This window comes from Ictidomys tridecemlineatus, chromosome 9, assembly GCF_052094955.1.
Source record: "Ictidomys tridecemlineatus isolate mIctTri1 chromosome 9, mIctTri1.hap1, whole genome shotgun sequence".
NCBI classification, from domain to species: domain Eukaryota; kingdom Metazoa; phylum Chordata; class Mammalia; order Rodentia; family Sciuridae; genus Ictidomys; species Ictidomys tridecemlineatus.
Genome location: NC_135485.1, coordinates 20,016,536 through 20,035,977, shown reverse-complemented (window position 1 = coordinate 20,035,977; position 19,442 = coordinate 20,016,536). Strand labels below are relative to the sequence as shown.

The 19,442-nt window shown below is 41.1% G+C and overlaps 1 long non-coding RNA gene across 2 annotated transcripts in view; it reads right to left on the bottom strand.

The window, feature by feature from the left end:
* LOC144366496 (uncharacterized) overlaps nt 1-15,020 on the bottom strand; it is a 126,363-nt gene extending 111,343 nt beyond the window's left edge. For both annotated transcript variants that reach the window (XR_013425559.1, XR_013425558.1), the window contains exons 1-2: nt 14,895-15,020; nt 13,224-13,323 (exon numbers count right to left, since the gene is read on the bottom strand). This is a non-coding gene — a long non-coding RNA (uncharacterized LOC144366496). The remainder of the gene's footprint in view (nt 1-13,223; nt 13,324-14,894) is intronic.
* Between the last annotated feature and the right edge of the window lie 4,422 nt (nt 15,021-19,442).

Below are 19,442 nucleotides of genomic sequence, written 5' to 3'. Positions count from 1 at the left end.
AGATGATTATCTGCTCCATGGGGTGTTGCAAAATAAATAAAGGTTAAATGATTATCAAAATGTGACCAACATCTGAGGAAACAGCATGTACCTTGGCAGGAGGGATATCAGTACCAAGGCAAATCACATCCAACTGCAGAAATAAACATGTCAGATGCCGGCTGTGGCTGCTCTCCTGGTTAGAGAACTTCTGAGCTGGCTGCTTCTAAGAATGACTCCAAAGTAGTTCCCAGCACCAGCTCAGCCTCCCATGGCTCCTGAGGTTGGTGGTGACCACACACTGCCTTAGCCTCCTGCGATTTTCATACCTAGAAATATCAGAGACCATTGTGTTTGGATTCCCAAGTCCCCTTTGGAGGGAACTAGATAAGAAAACAACAATATTTATGTGATTCAAGCATGAGGTCTCTGCAGTTAAGCAGCATGAGAGAGATTTGGGGTAATGTTAAAAGGAATGAGATGTCTCTTAAGGGGAGTTGGTGGAGTGGACTTGTTTGTTTGCCAAGCACTGTTTGAACAGCTTCAATTATCTCATTTAATCCATACAGGACCCCATGGAGTAGGTTCTATTATTATCCTCATTTTTCAAATAAAGAAACTAAGATAGTGAGAAAGTAACTTGTAACTAGCCCAGGGTAATTTGGCTAAGAAATGGGGGAGCTGAGATGTTAGCCCCAAGTGTGACTCCAACCGCTGCTCTTAATAGCAATGCTACAGTGCCACCCTATGGGCTTGCTGGAAAAAACCCACTTGCCAATGAAGTCCAGTTGCCCATATATTTAGGTGACTGTATGACCAATGTGATTCTGCAACCTGTACAATCAGAAAAATGAGAAATTATACCCCATTTGAATCAAATGTATGAAGTGTCAAGATCATTGTACTGTCATGTGTAACTAATAAAAAAATAAATTAAAAAAAAAAAGAAATCCAGTTGCCATAGACTGAATGGCTGTGTCCCCCTAAAATTCACATGTTGAAACCTACTCCCCAGGAGGAGACTATTTGAAGGTGGAGTCTGGGGAGGTGATCAGATCACATGGGTAGAACCCTCAGAAATGGGATTAGTGCCCTTACAAAAGGCTTAGGAGAGCTCCCTCTGCCAGGTCACAGCTAGGAGATGCTGCCTATGAACCAGGAAGTAGCTATCACTTGACACTGAATGCACTGGCACCTTGATCTTGAACTTCCAGACTCCAGAACTGTGAGAAAGAAGTGGTGTTGGTTTAAGCCACCCAGTCTATTTTGTTATAGCAGCCAGAACAGACAAAAACAACAAATCAGGATTTAATCGAAAGGTAATCTAAGGAATGGAGGAGCACATTAGAAAAGGTAAATAGTTCTCTGGCTTCTGCCTTAGTTTAGAAACCTAATCCTAGACGATCGTAGTTTTACCTACTTGGCTGATATTTGGTTTCTCAAGTAAGCATATATGTGACAATGTGATGAAGGGAGGGTCTTATAGTAAGCTCTACACTGATCAGAAAAAAATTCATTCTCTAACTATAAAGGATTTAAGTTCTAATAAATGTTATTAAAAGAAATGCATATAGAGCTAAAAATTGGGAAAAAAAATCAATGGAGGTATCTTATCGGTCTATGAAGAGCATTTCTGGAGTCAAACCAGCAATAGAAGTTCTGATCTAACTTTGGTTTATCAAAACTATTTGTTTAAAAGTTAACTCAATTTATCAAAAAAATCAGTCTAAGATAAAGTATAGATAGCATGAACATTAAGTAAGATCAGGACTATACAATTGCTAGATGCAAAATTCAGCCTGATCATCCTTTGATGATTAGTGAGACTTGGAAGTTCTAATACAGATCTAATGATATCAACAGAATGAAGCAAGCAGGCAATAACCTTGGCAGAGAAATTGGGAAGTATCCATTTCTGAATTGATCCACGTAAAAAGGAGTGTAACAATCAAGCTGCACAGCATACAGGAGGAATTCAGACTAAAGTGCATAAATGAATGAATAAATATAATGCATGACCTGAGAAAACTACCTTGACTTTTTTGCCAATGAACTTCAGATGTTCTATTTTTCCCTACTGAGATTCCCACAGTGTATAAATATGCTCAGATCTCAGGATCAATAAAAATAAATGCTTTGTAACATTTTGTTTTGTCCCACTTTTGACAAAAAATAAACTTTATTTTTAAAAGTCTTAAAAAAAGAAAAGGTAAATAGTGACTAGTGACTCCATTCAAATATACATTCTTGACAGTTGTATGAATTACATATCACACTGAAGGTGAACCCTGAACATCATGAGAGACAACCAATAAGAACTGGGCAGTGGAGAGAAAGATGAGAAGAAATGTGAGAATACTAATCTTTCATGGCAGTAATTCCAACTCCAAGTAGAGGTTTTAAAAAAATGATTGTGTCTTCAATTTCTTAATGTTTTGTATAATATCTTCAGCGGGATCTTTATGGAAATAATTTCTTTTACAGTTAAAGAAATTCATTTAAAATTGCACATTTTCTTTGTTTTTATTTCTTCTGCTTAATTCAAAATGAAATTAAAGCTAAAACTTTCTTAAATTTTGAATTTCAAATAGTAGTCTTTTATACAACTATGTAATATTTATATTTTATTTTATGAATTAAATACCACCAATAGTTATGTGCCAGTTGATAAATACCTGTAGAACAATATCTGGAATATACCATGCACTGCTAAGGTGAATGTTGACTTCTGGATGACAGTATTAGGGAAGTTTTTATTATCATTCCTTTTACCATAGCTATACTTACTATTTCATTTCTTCGACTGTCACATATTTATTGAGCACTTACAATATGACAAAAAAAAAAAAGATTTGGCTGTGGGATAGAGCAATGAATAAGACAAATATGTTCCTTCTCTTTAAGAGCCTCTGCTCCTGATGCAAGACTAACAATAAACAAATAAGCATATACTACCATGTCAGGAATTGAAGAAAATGGGGGAGAGACAGCAGAGAGAAACCACTGTGACATGCAATCAAGAACCAAAAGAAATGCAAGAGGGAGCCAGTCAAGGACCAGCAGAAAAACACGGGAGAAGAAAGAAAAGGCAATACAAATGTCCTGAGGCAGAAAGGACACTGCAAAATAATCAAAGATGTGAGTGGAATCTAGCAAGACAGCTTCCAACCTCGGACCAACTGTTTAGTAAGCTGGACAGCACGCTTCATTTCACACATTTCACTTTTCTATTGCCTGCCCCCCTGCCCCCAGCCTCACATTACAACCTCTGTACTCTGAGATCAAAGTTAGGGTCTTGTATGAAGTATTGAAATTAGCAGATCACCTCCCCGTGTCTTCTTCCCAGAGCAGCGATGGCCCAAGTGGGCCGTGTTAAATGCTTGCTTAACTAAGCTAATGGAAGCACTGAAAGTTTTATTGACGTTCAACCCTTTCAAAAGTATCTGACAACCTGGCTAAAAGCATATATACGGTGTGAATCTCCTTCATTAATGAGGCAATTAATCGTGAGAATTAGCAAACTTCACTGAGAACCAAGTGGGCTGCTGTGAAAAGAGAGCTCCCGGCCTCTCCAGACGTCCCCAGCGAGAGGCAGCCCCCCCCCCCCCCCCCCCCCCCCCCCGCAGCCGAGGAGGCCTGGAGTGATTGACAGGCGCGGTTATGGATTCTGGATTCTGAGAACAACTCCCAGGGGGCTGGTATCTGTGAGTCAGAGGCAGATTTTGATGAGGCCGATGGGACCCTGAGGGGAAACCTCATAAGGCAGAGTGGTAAAGCGCCCTTCTCCTGACCTCACAGGCACCAAAAGAGAGGGTCTCTTTCTCATTTTAACAGGGCTCCATTCCCACCAGACTGCCTCTGAAGACGACAGCTCAAAAGAGACTTGGTCTTTGGGGGAAAAAAAAAAAATTAAGATTCTTAAGTACAAACTTCCAAACTGCCACAAACAGGCATGTGCTTCAGGGAAGAAGGTAGGAGCCAAACATTTGGTACCCAGGTTCACCGTGCAGCCACACTGTGGGTAGTGTTCTAGAAATTGCAGGGGTGGGTGTGTGTGTGTGCATGTGTGTGTGTGTGTGCATGTGCCCCGTCTTCTGCATGTCAACAGATTCTAGCTAGCCGTGTTTCTAAGCATGGATCTTTGTAAAGGAGGCCCTTCACCTGGCATGCCGCATCACCTGCCTTCAGAGACAGACAGAGCATGGGATGATGCTAAGGAAGGAAACCGCAGGCCATCCCTGTTGTCTAAACCCACAGTTCCCAGTCACCCTCGGGTGAAGGGGCACCAGAGCATCATGAGGGTCCAGCTCCAAATGCAAAACAATGTCTTTAAGACATGAGAGGGAATGGTTTCTCTACGATATGTGTGCACAGTAAAAATCACAACCAGAACCATAAAGCTCCCTGGGAAAAAAATCATAAATTGTGGACTGAAGAGGATGCTGTGCTTCTGGGAAAGATTTTGCATCAATATCCTCCTCCATGTGGGTTCATTTACTTTCTCATCGCTTCCCATTTTGCCACATTTAAGCACTAACAGGTGCCAACATTTTAATTAAAAATGATGAGAGGACAAGTTAAGTTGTAAACATTCCAATCTAACTGCTAACTTAATTGCTACCTGCAAATTAGAAAAGGTCCCCATCATTTGATTTTAGAAGTAAAACACTGCTACGGTTTGGATATAGTTTGTCCCCAAACTCCTATTAAAATTAAATTCCCAATGTGGTGGTATTGAAAGGTGGTGGGACCTTTTAGTGATAATTAGGTCGTGAGGTCTCCACCCTTACAAAGGGATTAATATAGTTCCCATCCGAAGAGGTAGTTATCGTTATCGAAGGTGTAGGTTGTTATAAAGTGAGCCTGGCACCTCTCCTCTCTCTTCTGCATGTTCCTGCTTCAGCCTTCCACCATGAATCACTTACTGAAAGCTGCTATGGGAGCCATGCTCTAGGGCCTCTGGAATACTGAGTTAAACCTCTTTTCTATATAAATTACACAGTCTCAGGCATTCTATCATAGAAACAGAAAATGGACCAAGATTAACCTTGTCCAGTGTAGTCAAAGGGGACATCATGGAAGGCTCACACCACTGCTGTCTATTCTGCTTCAGAACCTTCCTGTCTCTGACCCACCACTCTCTCCTCCCTGCTTCCTATGACCCCACTGTCACACTTAACAAAATCCAACAGGAGTGGAGAAACTGGGAATATGAGGGATTGTAGGTTGCCCAAACTCATCCTCTCAATCCTACAAACTGAATTGGATGTGCTTGATGGTGAGCACAGGCTGCTTAGCTAGACTCCACCTCTCAGCCTCTTCTTGTCCCTGTAGGCCTGGTTTTAGGGCTTGGGATGTGCCTCCTCTGCTCTTACTCTCTTGCTCATGGCTGGAACCTGGCTGTGACATTAATCCAACATCAGTCAAGTCCAAAATGGCAACATCCCAGGGCATGGCAGATGAGCATCTTGAAAAGTCTCCACCCTACAGCCTGGACTGTTCACACCAACACTGCTTCATAAGAAATGAACATCTGTTTATTAATCCATCGGACAGTTGGGTGTCTGTTGCAAAAGCTTAGTCTTACACTACCAAATACGGGAATTAAACACAAAACCTAGTGTGGTGCCTGATTAATGTGTCACCTTGACTCTGTTAAGGGACACCCAGAAAGTTAATAAAACATCACTTAGAGGTGTGTCTTGGAAGAAGTGTCCAGAAGAGATTAGCATTTGAATTGGTAGATGGTGTAAAGATCTGCCCTCATCCATGAGAGCAGGCATCATCCATGTGCTTGTGGACTGGATTGCACAAAAAGGTGGAGGAATGACAATCTGTCTCTTCTTGAGCTGGGACATCCATCTTCTCCTGCCCTGGGACACAGGCACTCCTGGTTCTTGCCTCTGGACTCTGGGACTCACAGGAGCAACTCCTCCTGGTTCTCAGGCCCTCGGATTCAAACTGAATATACCACCAACTTCCCTGACTCTAGCTCACAGATGGCAGAAGGTGGGAGTCCTAGGTGTCCACAATCATGTGAGCCAACTCCCACAGTAAATCTCCTCTTGTGTATCTCTCTCTATTGGTTCCGTTTCTCTGGAAAACTCGAACACTCTGATGCTGTAACTGTACATAGCGAATGCAACTATCAAGTACCTCGCTGTCCTCAGCTCCTTGTTTAGCACTTTTCCCATTCTCTCCTTCCACCTGCTTAGCCACCACCCGCCTCCTTCCAGGTTTATCTCAAACGCCACGTCTCCCAGGATGAGAGCCAATCACACAGGCAGCCTGTTCCACAGAATCTGATGGTTCTGTTTGACCATCTCAGACCTAGCCTGAACCACAGAGGGTGCACAGTTGTGTCCTTTCTGCCTACTGTTTGCTGTCTTCAAACAAAATGAAGCCAGTTCTTCCTGTGAACTTTAATAGGACTTTGAGGATCATGGCTGGGAAGGCCACTTGGATGGCATGGCAGTTAATTAAGAAGATGAACCAACAACTATAGAGAGGGAATGAAGGTAATCTAAGGGGAAAATCTGGGCCACCTGAGCAATCCTCCAGGTAACTTGGAAGTTCTGAGAGAGAAGCTGAAAGGTGCTCTAATAAAGACAAACAATTACAAGCAGCCTATTAAACACAATAACCCATTCTGGTTAGGACAGTGAGCCAGAGCAAGAAGGAAGAGAGAAAGATTAACACCAGTCCCATAGCCCATAATGTAATAAAGCAATTTACAAAAAAAGCATTGCAATTAACTCTGAACAAATTATATAACCCCAAATACCACCTTCTCTCTACTGATCCGAGACTTCCAGCAAGTCACCTTTAGCTTTCGTATATTTGGTTCTTCATCTGAAAAATGGGACCGATAAAAGATGCCCAGAGACATCATTGGCATCAAAACTAAATAAGAGCATACATGGAAAAGTAATACGTAAAAAAGAAAGTGCCATATGGGCGTGAGCTACTGGGCCGTACACTACATTCTAAGTGAGTGAGAATAAGATGGTATCTCTAGAAATAGGATGGTGCAGGATGGGGAAAGGGCTAAAAATAACCTCCAATGTTGAACAGGCACAGGTGAGATACTGAAACAGAAACGTGGAAAAGTCAAACAGTAGCAGAAACAGATCTTACCAAGCAGAACCCTATTTCCTGTCCTTGAACTCGCACTGCTATCCTCCCAGTACTGCCACATACACACCCCCATCACTCTGTCACTCTGCAAGACATCTACTGCTGAGGCTTGGAGAGGGATCCCACAAGGAATGGAGGTGGACCTAGCAAGCTGCACACCTCCCATAGAAGTTGACATGGTTTGTGACATCATATCATGAGCAGGTGCTACGTGGGCTAGTCAGATTTTCATCATGGGGACAAAATGAAAAACTGCTTAGAGAAGGCAAAAATTATTTGGGCTCAGGGTTTCAGAGTTTCATTCCACTATGGTCATCTGGCTCCATTGCTTTGGGCTTGAGGTGAGGCAGAACATCATGGTGGACGGGCATGGCAGAAGAAAGTTACTTAGTTCATGGCAATCAGGAAGAGAAAAAAAAAGGGGGGGCCAGGGAACACTCCCAGTGATCGACTTCCTCCAACTAGCCCTCAACGCCCACAGTGCATACCGCCTTCCAATGATGCCATTAGCTGGTAACTCACCAATGGATTCATCCACTGGAGGGCTCATCATGATTCAACCACTTCCCAAGAGTGCCATCTCTGTACAGTGCTAGACTGGGAACTAAGCCTCCAACACGTGACCTTTGAGGGGAAATTCAGATCTACACTCTAATACTGTGGTATCAAAATAGGTTTTTATGAACTTAAAATATTTTTAATGATTCTACTAGCCTGCATACCATATCAAGTGTTTTAGATTTTATACTCAGTGATCTGTTTTTTTATTCAGTTACTAAATGTTTATTAAAGCACACCGTATGTATCATATACTGCGCTGGACATTAATATCGTTTGGTAACTTATTTTTGATTTCACAAAATTAAAGTGTAACCCCGATGTGACCTAGTCTAGTCCGCCTTCAGGCAGGAAAGTCATTATTCAGGGAAGCACAAAGCAGTGAGTCTGTGAGTCCATGCTACTTGAAAAACCTTCAGAAAATTATGTTCAAAGAAAACCCTTTAGTCATTCAACAAATATCTGTTGAATATAAGTCATTTCTAAAGCATGGTGCTGAGTATCATAGTTAAAACAAAGGATGGAGAATGTTGTTTTCTGAAGGCTTTTTATGTGGCTGATAATTTAGATGAATCTGTCAAATGCACACACTTATCCTATGAGATAAAAATGATAATCACCAAGATTAAGATGAGGAAACTGAGGTATAAGGTCATATAACTGTTGCAAGCAGAGCCCCAGTTGATGCTGAAGTCTGACTCCCTGTACCACACAGAATCTTCCTCTTCCAGGTCTGTAAGGAAATTTGGACCACAATGCATAATATCAAGTCAGAAACAAACACATACAGATAAATAATGTTGGAAAATAACTTCTAAAGAGAATTTTAGGACAGTTTTAGGGAGATGATATTTCATTTGTCTTAAAACTTACATAAGAACAGAAAGATGAAGGGAGAGATAAAGAAGCTGAAAATATTATAAAATACTAAAGATATAATAAAAAGCACCATTTCTTACAAGTGGGAAATAATTTCATTCTAATATAGCATTAAATTGGTGGAAAATTTTAATAAAAGTTAGAGAAACGGGTTAGGAAACGATTGTAACTTAAATGTCAGACAATGGAATCTGGAATTTACCCCCCCCAAGGTTATGGTCATTTTAAAAATTTTAAAAGGGTCCAAAAGTACTCAGTCCACAGGAGTGAGGGAATCATTACTTTTAATTGGTAGCCATGATGAATTGAAAATATCTCTATTTAGTAAATAAATGGATTCAAATGGGAATTAATCCAATGTATGACTATTTCCCTTTTCTTAATCATCATTCTAGATGCCTGAGTCGATGTCAGTTAGGATGGATTTAAACTTGAGTGGTTGAAAATTGCAAAGTAATGTTTGTTTCAATTGCAACCTAGCCACATGAACTTAAGGTGGTCAGTCATGCAATATAAAAGACATGGAGTTAGACTCAAGTGGTCTATCCACTCGGATGAAATTAACTTAATTTGCTAAAAAAAAAAAAAATAAGATGGGGCTACATCCAAAGTTCAAGTTGGGCAGAGCCCATGTATTTGGACTCTTGGCTGCAAGTAACCTACCTCATTCTGGCTCAACCCCTTGGCAAGAACCACCAATACCCCCAAAATTTAAAAAGGTGTTTATTGGCTTCTGTATCACAAAAAAATCAAGAAGAGCTAGACTCCAAGGTTTTAGCTCTATCCAGGGCCTTAAGGTACACATCAAGGTAATTATTTCTACTTTTGTGTCTATCTTCTTCTCCTTTGGTTTAATTTCTCCACTGCTTCTCATCACACTGGCAAAACAATCTTCACCAAAAGATACTATTTTATGTTTTACCAATTTAAGAAAGAGAAAGTTTTCTCCAAAGAGTTCCAACATAAATGTGGGACTGAGCTGGGACATCTGCCTGAGGCCACATGCCCAACTGTGAATCAGTAATTCTGACTGTGATTGGCCATGCCTGAAGGACATTTACTTGGATGAGAAGAGGTAAGATTTCAGAACAGGAAAAACAATAGGCACCCATGCAGTATATCAGCCTAACAAGTTTCTTCCTTCATGCCACACAGCCTAAGGAGGAACCTAGATTTTAATAGTAGATAAATATTGTTAAAAGTTGAAATAATTATGTCCCCAATCCCAAAATTCACATGTTGAAATCCTAACCCCCAATACCTCAGAGTGTAACAGGGTTAGAAATAAAGTCTTTAAAGAGGTGATCAGATTGAAATGAGGCCACTGGAGTTGGTCCTAACACACACACACACACACACACACACACACACACACACAGTACTACACCTGGGATATCTCTGTGGCTCTCAGGATAATATCTGAGACACCTGTAAAAGTCAGCAGAATTATGTGATTGTGTTACCAACATGAGCATTGACTTACTTCCTGCCCTCAGAGAAGCTCGCTAGCCTCCCAGGGCCATAATCTCCCGTTCTCACTGAGGGAAGACCCTTCTTGACAGAGGCATAGGGAGAGTCTATTAGCTCTCCGTCACAAGCCAGGGCTCCAGCCCAAGCCTGGACAGCTTAGTTTGCAGGCTTTAGTTCCCAGGTAATGAGTCTGCAGCCTGGATCGCAGGCTTAAGTTCTTCAGCCCTGGTTTAACTTCGCCCAGCCGCTGCTGGCTTCCGTGGGTGCTCGAACATGAGACTGCAGCTCAGGTTCCTGGAGGCTTAGTTTCAGTTAACTTCTGTGAGTTTCTGGGTTGCTCCGCTATTGAGTCAGCAAAATATAGTTCTCTGTTCTATATCTCTTTGCTTGTTCCAGAAGGAAACTCTGCTTCAGATCAATGGATAACCTCTCTTGAATATTATCTATTACTAAAGTCCAAACTACCCCCCACACACACACCTCTGTTTCCTTGCAGCACTTAGCTCAGATCTAAGTTAAAGACCATTTTACAGCCTGCTTTTTACTGAGGCTGTTTAGAGATGATTCTCATTCCCATTGGGGGGCGGGGGGGTGGCAAGCTGGGCCCAGCAGGGGGCTTCAAGTTTCATTCAGTGGGTAATGGTCCAATTGGAAAGAAAAGCTGGGGACTTACTTTGGTGTTCTATTTTTATAGAAAGCACACTAGTTTTATTTTTATTTTATATATTTATTTGGAATTGCATGAAGCTCCTTGCCTTTCAAACTCCCTGATCTTATTCCAAAAGTATGTTTACTTTGGTGATGTAATAGACTGAATGCTTGTCTTTCCCCAAAAATTCATATATTGAAACCTTTCTTCAGAAGGTAACTAGATTTGGATGAAGTCATGAGATTAGAGTTTTCATGATGGGATTAGGGTCTTTATAAGAATCCTAAGAAAACTATCTTCCTTTCTCCACCATGTGCACATATGATAAGAAGATTGTATCTATGAACCAGGAATTGAGCCATCAGCCGATGTTAAATCTAGCAATATCTTGATCCTGGACTTCTCAGCCTCCAGAACTGGGAAAAATAAATTCTTGTTGTTTAAGCCACCAAACTTCTATTTTGTTACAGTCACCTGAACTAAGAAAAAAAAATGGGTACAAAAGCCAAGTACTGCTACAACAAATACCTAAACGTGTGAAAGAAGTTTGATGACTGTGTAATGCGTGGAGACCCAAAGAGTTTTGAGGTACATGCTAGAAGTCATGATTCCCATAAACAGACCTTTAAAGGTGATTTTGGTAAGGACTACAAAGGAGAGAGAAGCATAGAAAAAGCTTCTGTCCTCCAAGGGCATAAATAATCATGAACAGAATAAGAACAGTAAAGGTCACTCTGGTAAGGTCTTAGGCAGAAATAAGAGACATTACAAGACAACAGAAAAAAGGCAATCTTGTAATAAAGTAACAATAACTTGAGCTGAATTGTGCTCAGGCTCTAGTGTTTTCTGGGAGCAAGGAAATTGGATTTTAGTTGAGGAAGTTTCTAAGCAAACTGTTGAAGGAGCAGCTTGGTTCCTCTTGACTGCTTAAAATGCAAGACAAGAGACATGACTTGAACATGGAATTATTAAGCAAAAAGGAACTAGAGCTTAAATATTTGAGAAGAAAAAAAAACAGCCTATTCACTTTAAAAAAACATTAAAAAATATGTTTAGAATAGAACAAGGACATGGCCAAGCATCTCTTGATAAGGTGACTAGTGTGGGCATCAACCTTGGATTTAATCAAACAGCCTACCAAGAAAACCATCCATTTGACCTGAAAGCCACAAATACAAATACAGGAAAGAATAAAGAAAAGTTGTCAGATTTCTTAGACGTTGTACTTCAGGATCATCAAGCTATTCAGCTTCTGAACATGCACTATTGTTCAAGACAAGGGAGGAAGGACCCCAAGGGATATTCTGAGATTTTCGGGGCTGTCTCCTCAGTTTCAAAAGGAGGTTTTCAGTAGGCCAAACCACCTCTGCCCAGAGCCATGGGAGCAAAGCTGTGCCAAGCCAGAACTTTGGGAGAGTGGTAGAAACTATGGGGACAATACATCCCCCACTCCAAAGTCATCCTTGGAGGGACCAACAGCTGGGATAAGTCTTGTTTGTAGTTACCCTTTACCAGGCACAACACACACAAGAACTGCAACATTTGGCTATGGAAGGACATGCTGAGCTGAACATATGATCCAGAGAAAACACAGCAAAACAAAACCTGAGAAGGCATAAGCCCTCACGGTTAGTTCTAGAGTATGTCCTATTACAACCGACCAGTGCCCAAGACCTTGCAGCGGATTACAGCAATACTTAAATGTGAAATACAGTCAGCCTGGTACTAACAACAATTTCACTGATTCCTCAGGAAACACACCGCGGGTCACCTTTAGGCAAGTGCTCTCAGAATTAAAGGAGAATTGTCAGCTACCAAGAGGTCATCAGACACCTGAGCAAATTTAAGTTCCTCAAGCTCTGGGGCGCCAAGCTCTCTCTGTAGGCATCTTGCCCATTAGCCTGCCTGCGTCTTGATCCAATACCCTTGAGGGCTCTGAGCAGCAGCTTTACAAGGGTAATTGAAAGGGTTATTACTGGCTGTCTATTCATCATCTCTTGATCACCCAACACCAAAGTACCTATTAGAATGAGCTAGGAGACGCGAAGCTAAAGGTTGCCTCAGCTGGAAGCTTTTCAGCTGCTTATCCAACAGGAGACAGAAAATGCAAGATTCTCCTTCAGTCCTCTCATTTTGGACCAATCTTATGTGCTAATTAATCATGATTACTCTATACGGTAAGCATATTTGAGGAGATTAATCTGCACTAGCCTCGGGTAGTGTCCTAATTAACAATGTGCTGAAGCAGCATTCTCCCTATGAGTGTAAATACGGTGCCGATGCCGTTTTTAAGACAACAGCATGACTGTAGCATTCAGCACACGTGCTGGTGGAGGCCAAGCTGATCTAGTCAAAAAACTTTGCATCCTTCAACCTTTCTGACTCATTGTCTTAGCTGGATAGTTGCTTACTATCAAGTACTGGCAGAATCTCTCTCTCAGCTCTTCTTGGGATAACTTAATCAAAAAAGGCAGAGGGAGAAAAATTTTAAAAAAATAACATGGCCAAGAAAATACCATAGAGCTTGGAAATCTTGAAGATAATTACTCACATTCCTCCACCAGGCCTTCACAGCTGATAGCCTGTTCAGAGCTGAGCCTGGTGTGCTGGACAATGCAGAGAAAACATGTCCTCATCTGGTTTGTTGGTTACTAGGGAAATAAAATAGAGCCGTTTAAGAATAGATGACCACTCACTCTTGTCCACCTAAGCTACCTGTGACCTTTGCCTTCTTTTGATGTCCTTCCTCACTCCCAAATCTTCCTCCACATTTTTGTTATTTTGTTTTCTCTACCCCCAGCAGTTTCTAATTTGATCTAGAACTCCTGTAGCATGGAGAAAGCAGAGGAAAATGAGGGCTAGGGGAAAAAAAAAAAAAAATCAACCTCTTTATAAAACTATTTCCGATGTGGCTCAATTTTACCCATAGTTGCTGACCCGAATTCCATGCAAGCAAGAGAACTTTTGCAAAGATTAAGTTGGAATGAGGCAACAGGGCTGATAGTACCTGTGATTGGTATTCATAGGTAAAGGCCAGAGAGCTGATAATGGAATACAGCATTTGCCTACTGGTTTCCTCCTAGGAAAGTAAATGGAATCAGTGTGAAATAAAGGGAAATGTTCACCCAGAGAAGCCAACAACTGTGAAAAGGAAGGAAGCAGAGTTAGGCAGAGAGGGAAGTTGCAATACAGCCTCCACCAAGGTCTCAGCCAACCTCACAGGGAGCTCTGGAGCCGAGATGTTCCTTCAGATTAGCAACTCGATGCTGAAAAAAAATACACTATTGCATTTTTATACTTTAAAAACGATGGGTTCTCAATATATGTATGTGTAATCTATCTCAGGACAGGTTCCTAGGAAAACAACTCTGAGCTGGAGATTAGCCTGCAGGAAGTTTATTGAGGAGACTTCTCAGGAGACACATGGGTGGAAGGAAAAGGAAGAAAACTGTTTTTCTAGACCAATATTAGTGATTATTCTTAGTAAAAAAATTATGGAGCCTACTGTGTGCCCGGTACTAACTACTGAGGATAAAGCAGCAGGCAAAATCAATATCATCATCTTCTTGGAGCCCTTATTCTAGTGAGAGAGACCAACCACCAACTAAAAAACTCAAATCCATAACATAACGCCAGCCACCTGTAAGTATTATGTAGGAAAATAAAGCAAAGGTCAGAGACAAAGTAATGCAGATGGCGATTTTAGATAAGGTGGTCACGAAAGGCCGCTCCAACGGGGTAATATGTAAGTAAAGATGTGAAAGAAGTGAGGAGTGAGTCACATGAATGGGTAAAGAGCATTCTAGGGACAATCTGTAAGTATGCTCAACAACACTGGGATGTGTTTAATAACTCCGAGATGCCGTAACATGAATGTCCCATAGTTCATCTGCTTCCTAATTGATGACCATTCTGGATACTTCTAAGTTTCTTCCACTGCAAAAACGTTTCAACAAACATCTTCTCATACACATCTCTAGTTACTGTTTACTTCTACTACTGAGGCACAAAGTACTAGGAGAGAGATCTCCGTGTAACAGGATATGCTCATATTTGATAAATACTTTCCATCAGTATATAGCAGTTCATAATCCCACCAGCAATGTACAAAATGTTCCATTTCCCCTCATCCTCACCAGTGGTTGCCAACTTCGTCAGTATGGGCTGCTATATCAAAGTCCCATGGAATATGTAGTTTATAGACAACAATTTGATTACTCACTGTTCTGGAGAACTAGAAGTCCAAGACCAGGGTGGCAGCACGTTGGGTTCTGAGGAGGGCCCTCTTCCTGTGGCAGAGAGCTGACTTCTCTGCTCCCATGGTGGAGGGAGAGTGCTGGTCTCTTCGTCCTCTTATAAAGCACTAATCCCACTCAGGGAGGTTCCACCCTCCTGACTTAATTACTTCTCAGAGAATTCACCTGGGGGAGTTAGTCTTCAACTTGAGAACTGGAGGAGGTCACAAACATTCAGTCCACAGCATAACTCTAAACTTTTCTCAATCTGCTTTCCAACACAGTCGTTTCAGTCTTTTCGTTTGCATGCTCCTGATTACGGGAAAAGCCAAGGAGCTTTTCATGTTTGCTTGTTTACTGTGAGTTGCTCATTCGTGCCTTTTGCCCCATTTTATGTTAAGCTTGTCATTTCCTTGGCAATGCAAAAAAAAAAAGCATTTTGTAGATGCAAGATATTAACCTGTGCTATTCATATGTATTACAAATATTCTCTGCTGGTCTATTGACTTTTTTTTACTATGGTTATATGTGATACAGTTTTTTTCTACACAGAAGTTTGTACTTTTAAATGATAAATGTATCAATCTGAATTTTATGAACTCTCACAAGATGAAATTTTGGGGACATAAATATAATATCATCCTATTTTTTAAACTCAGAATTAAAGTTTAGAAGATCTTGTTGCCAAAGATTTTGAGATTTTAAGATAATATAAAAAAATTGCATTTGAAAAAATGAAATCAGAATGAACTGATGCAAGTTTTTAAAAATAGATCTTGCATTCGTGAAAATAGAGGCACGTTTTAATATTCTTAAATTAGTAATGATGGATATAATAGTATTAATTCCCATTTACCATTCTTGCTTGAAACTTTGAGAGTTTCTTGAAATTTCCATGCAATGCTTGTAAACTCCTTTTATTTCTTCCTTTCCCTGGCTTCCCATTCAAATGATCAATGCCTCCTTGATTGCATGACTCAGAAGATGCTTCCTGCCCACTCCCTGGACCACATGCCTGTCAAATCCTCTTTCTCACATCTCAGCTTGAGATTTCTCAACTCCTCCTCACAGATGTCACCTGAATACCCCTCTGAGTTTACTGTGCTTTATCTTCCTTTGTCTCCCCAAGGATTCACTGCAAACATCTCTAGCTTTCCTCTGCCATCTGCTTTACCTCCCCTTCTATTCCCAACTCCCCATTTCCTCTCTTTCTAATTATCCCCAGCAGAAGTGACTCACAATCTATGCAATTCTGTTTTTCTGGAACTGAAATTCCAACAGTTAAAAAACCAGGTGTACAGAAGTAGTTCTCACTTTATTTTAGTGTATTTTGAAGTTCGGGAAAGGTTATCACACCTGAATTTAGTTCAGAAAATCACAGGCCCAGCCACCAACATGGAAGGCAGTAATCTGGTTTGAGAACTGTTCATGTAAAATTAGTCTAGGGGTATTAATTTTATGAAGTTTTACATGAGCTAACAACATTATAATAATAACATGGAAATGCAAAAATTCATATGCACCAAAAGAAATATATATCCAGGTCAGAAGAAAGATTCAGTCCCCTCAGTAACTATGGAGGGAGTAAGGATTGACCTCCACAGCCTTCATCTCTGTGGACCAAGCTAAAGTAGAACCAAGCTAAAATAGAACCAAATAATTGGCTTAGACAACACTGGTTCTCCACTGGGGACTAGGACTAGGGGTAGGATCAGGATCCCATGAGATATGTGGTCATGGATGCCTGGTGGGGAAATGAAGTTCTATTAGAACATGAAAGGAGAAATATTTGTTTTCCATTCCACATTTCCTTCCATGACATGGGAGCTCTGTCAGTATAGAGCTCCGTCTACACCCAAGCCCAGGCAATTCAGATGGATGAGAAGGGTTTCAAATGAGGTAGACATCTGACTGGTAAATTTAGGAGAATCCACTAGCCAGGCTGACCCCAAAATCCCACTTCAATCTCTTCTTAAACTTGAACTCTGCCTCAACTTTTCTTAAATAGGTATTATCTATCTTAGGTCCGGTTCTCCTGAAGCAAATCCCAATGCAAGTATTCATGTGCAAATAATGTATCCAGAAAGTGCTTCCAGGAGAAGCTGGTAAGGGATTAGGGAAGGGGAGCAGTCATCAGGCCCCAGCTTCAATATACACCCTCCAGGGTTTTCTGGAACATATGTTATATCACAGAATTTTTTGTGACTACCTCAAGGTAAAGATGCTAGGTGATAAAACTTCCCAGCCCAAGTATGGAAGTTGACACTGATAACCCTGAAAAGACCAGCTGTGTCTGATTGAGGGTCTGTTCTTGATTTCATCGAATCTCTGAGGCCCAGAGGGATTGCAAGGAGCCATGGCCCAGGCTGTGCTCTATCCAGGCAAACTCCTCTAGTTATAACTGAGGAGTATTAGAATTTGACAGGATGAATTGTGGACTAGCAGTGGATGCAGAAGTACTAGCAGTCTGATAACCTTGACAATGGAAATCACAAACTACCAACAATTCTGGCATTGTAATAAACCACACAGTATGGATGTAACTCTAATATCATAACTCTAATGTTATACTATAACTCTGAAAGACCTCTGGATATTATGACTGGGATAGCATGACTCTGGATAATATTATTGATATCATGGGCCTGATCATAACTGTAATATAGCTAACTCTGATAACCTTGCTGATGGAGACCACACACCAAGGATGGATTACACCAGACAGAAAGAATCTCAGTACCTGGTAACTTTGCAAAGCGGCTTTGCCTGTGGGGACGGGCGGGGGGAGTTCCCTTTCTTTGGATTTTATCTTGTAAGAGAAAATTAATCCTTAATTGGTTTAAGCTCCTATAGTTGGCTCTCTGTTGCTACCAAAAAAAAAAAAAAAATTCTACCTAACACAATTGATGTTTTCAGGAATTCTTAAATTCAAACATAAAATGTCAGAAATCAAAATCCTGTTTTGAGTTCGATCGTATTTGGTGTGGTGCAGTATTGTGGGCCCGAAATTACATTCAATGTGATATATGCATCTACATGTATCTACATATTCTTTCATGCATGCATTTGTTCTTTCACTGATTCATTGAGCAAATATTTGTTGTGTACCTGCTGCCTGCCAAGTACAGTGTTAGACTCTGGGGATGCTAGACAAACAATAGACTCCCTTTGTGTGAATTGCGCAGAATGAATAGGAGACACAAAGCAGGGAGGCAGATGCTAAAACACCAAGTGTCCAATGCTATGATAAATGTCTGAATACAGGGGCTGCAACGTGCTGGAGGGGTTGTGTTATTTGCTGGAAGCTGGAGGCCAGCTTGCAGATAGCAAGCCATCCTCTGCAAAGAGCTGCAAAGAGCCACAAAGGGCATGCATGTGCGTGCCCTCATGCAGCTATGAGAAGCCCTGGAGTCCTAGCTGGGTGTCAAAGCTGCCCCTTCTGTTAGGAAAAGAACTCCAAGAGCAGTCACCTACCTCAGTGCGTGCAGAGTGAACAAACTCAAAGCTGGTCGTGGCACTGCAATGAAATAAAGCCACTCACCACACACAAGTCTTTTCTCCCGTCCTCATCTTAAAGGCCATTAAAGGAACTGCAGACAACCATTGTCCTTGAAAAAAACTTTGTTGTCTCCTTTTTCTCTGTCTTGTTTTATTGCATCATTGTAGTTGGGTCCTTTTATTTTTCCCATGAAGATGCCCTTGTGAAATTTACTCAAGATTGAATCTTACCTTCTAGTCACATTTAATGTTTTCAAAACTGCAGTGAGTTTGAATCTAAATGACAGTACAGTTATGCCCTGGGATGAAAGCAGCTTTTTTTTTATCCCTGAATTACTTTAAAGGAGTTATTCTCTCACAAAATCCTCTTTTTAAGTTTTTTTTTTTTTTTTTTTTGTTACAAGAACCAGATGGATGGCGGAAGTTGGGGAGTAGACTCAGAAGAGAGTTGCCAAGATGGAAATTAAGGGACGGGAGAGACTGAGCCCCGCTGTTTTGCCAACCAGCTCTTCTCCCCGAGTGGGTCCACTCACCCTCCAGCAGGTGGGGGCGAGCTGGTGGGTGTTGGCTCTGGATCACACCTTCCTTTCCATCGATTACACCTGGATTCTTACCCCCGAAAGGGATCACACTCAGCTCAAGCACATCTTTATTTAAATTTTTCAATAATAAGATCATAATGCCCAGAATAGACCGGGACAGCAGTAAAAATCGAAATCTGTTTCTTTTTAAAGGAAAGACAAAGAACATATAAACTCACGCTCATTTTTCAGACTGTTCCCACTCGGTCCTGTTCCCTGCGCCCACTGAGAGCTGACCCATCCCTAACCTTATATTTCCGGTTTTTTTGTTTGTTTGTTTGTTTGTTTGTTTTAATCTTAGTTCCTGGATCCTTTCAGTTCTTTCTCTCCTAGAGAAACCTCCTGCCTTCCTCCACGTGGGGTTAATGTGAGTCAGGGAAGAAGTGAGATGCAAGTGATAAAGAGAATTCAGCAAAAACATGAACCAAGGCAAGAAGCTACTGAGGAAGAAAGATA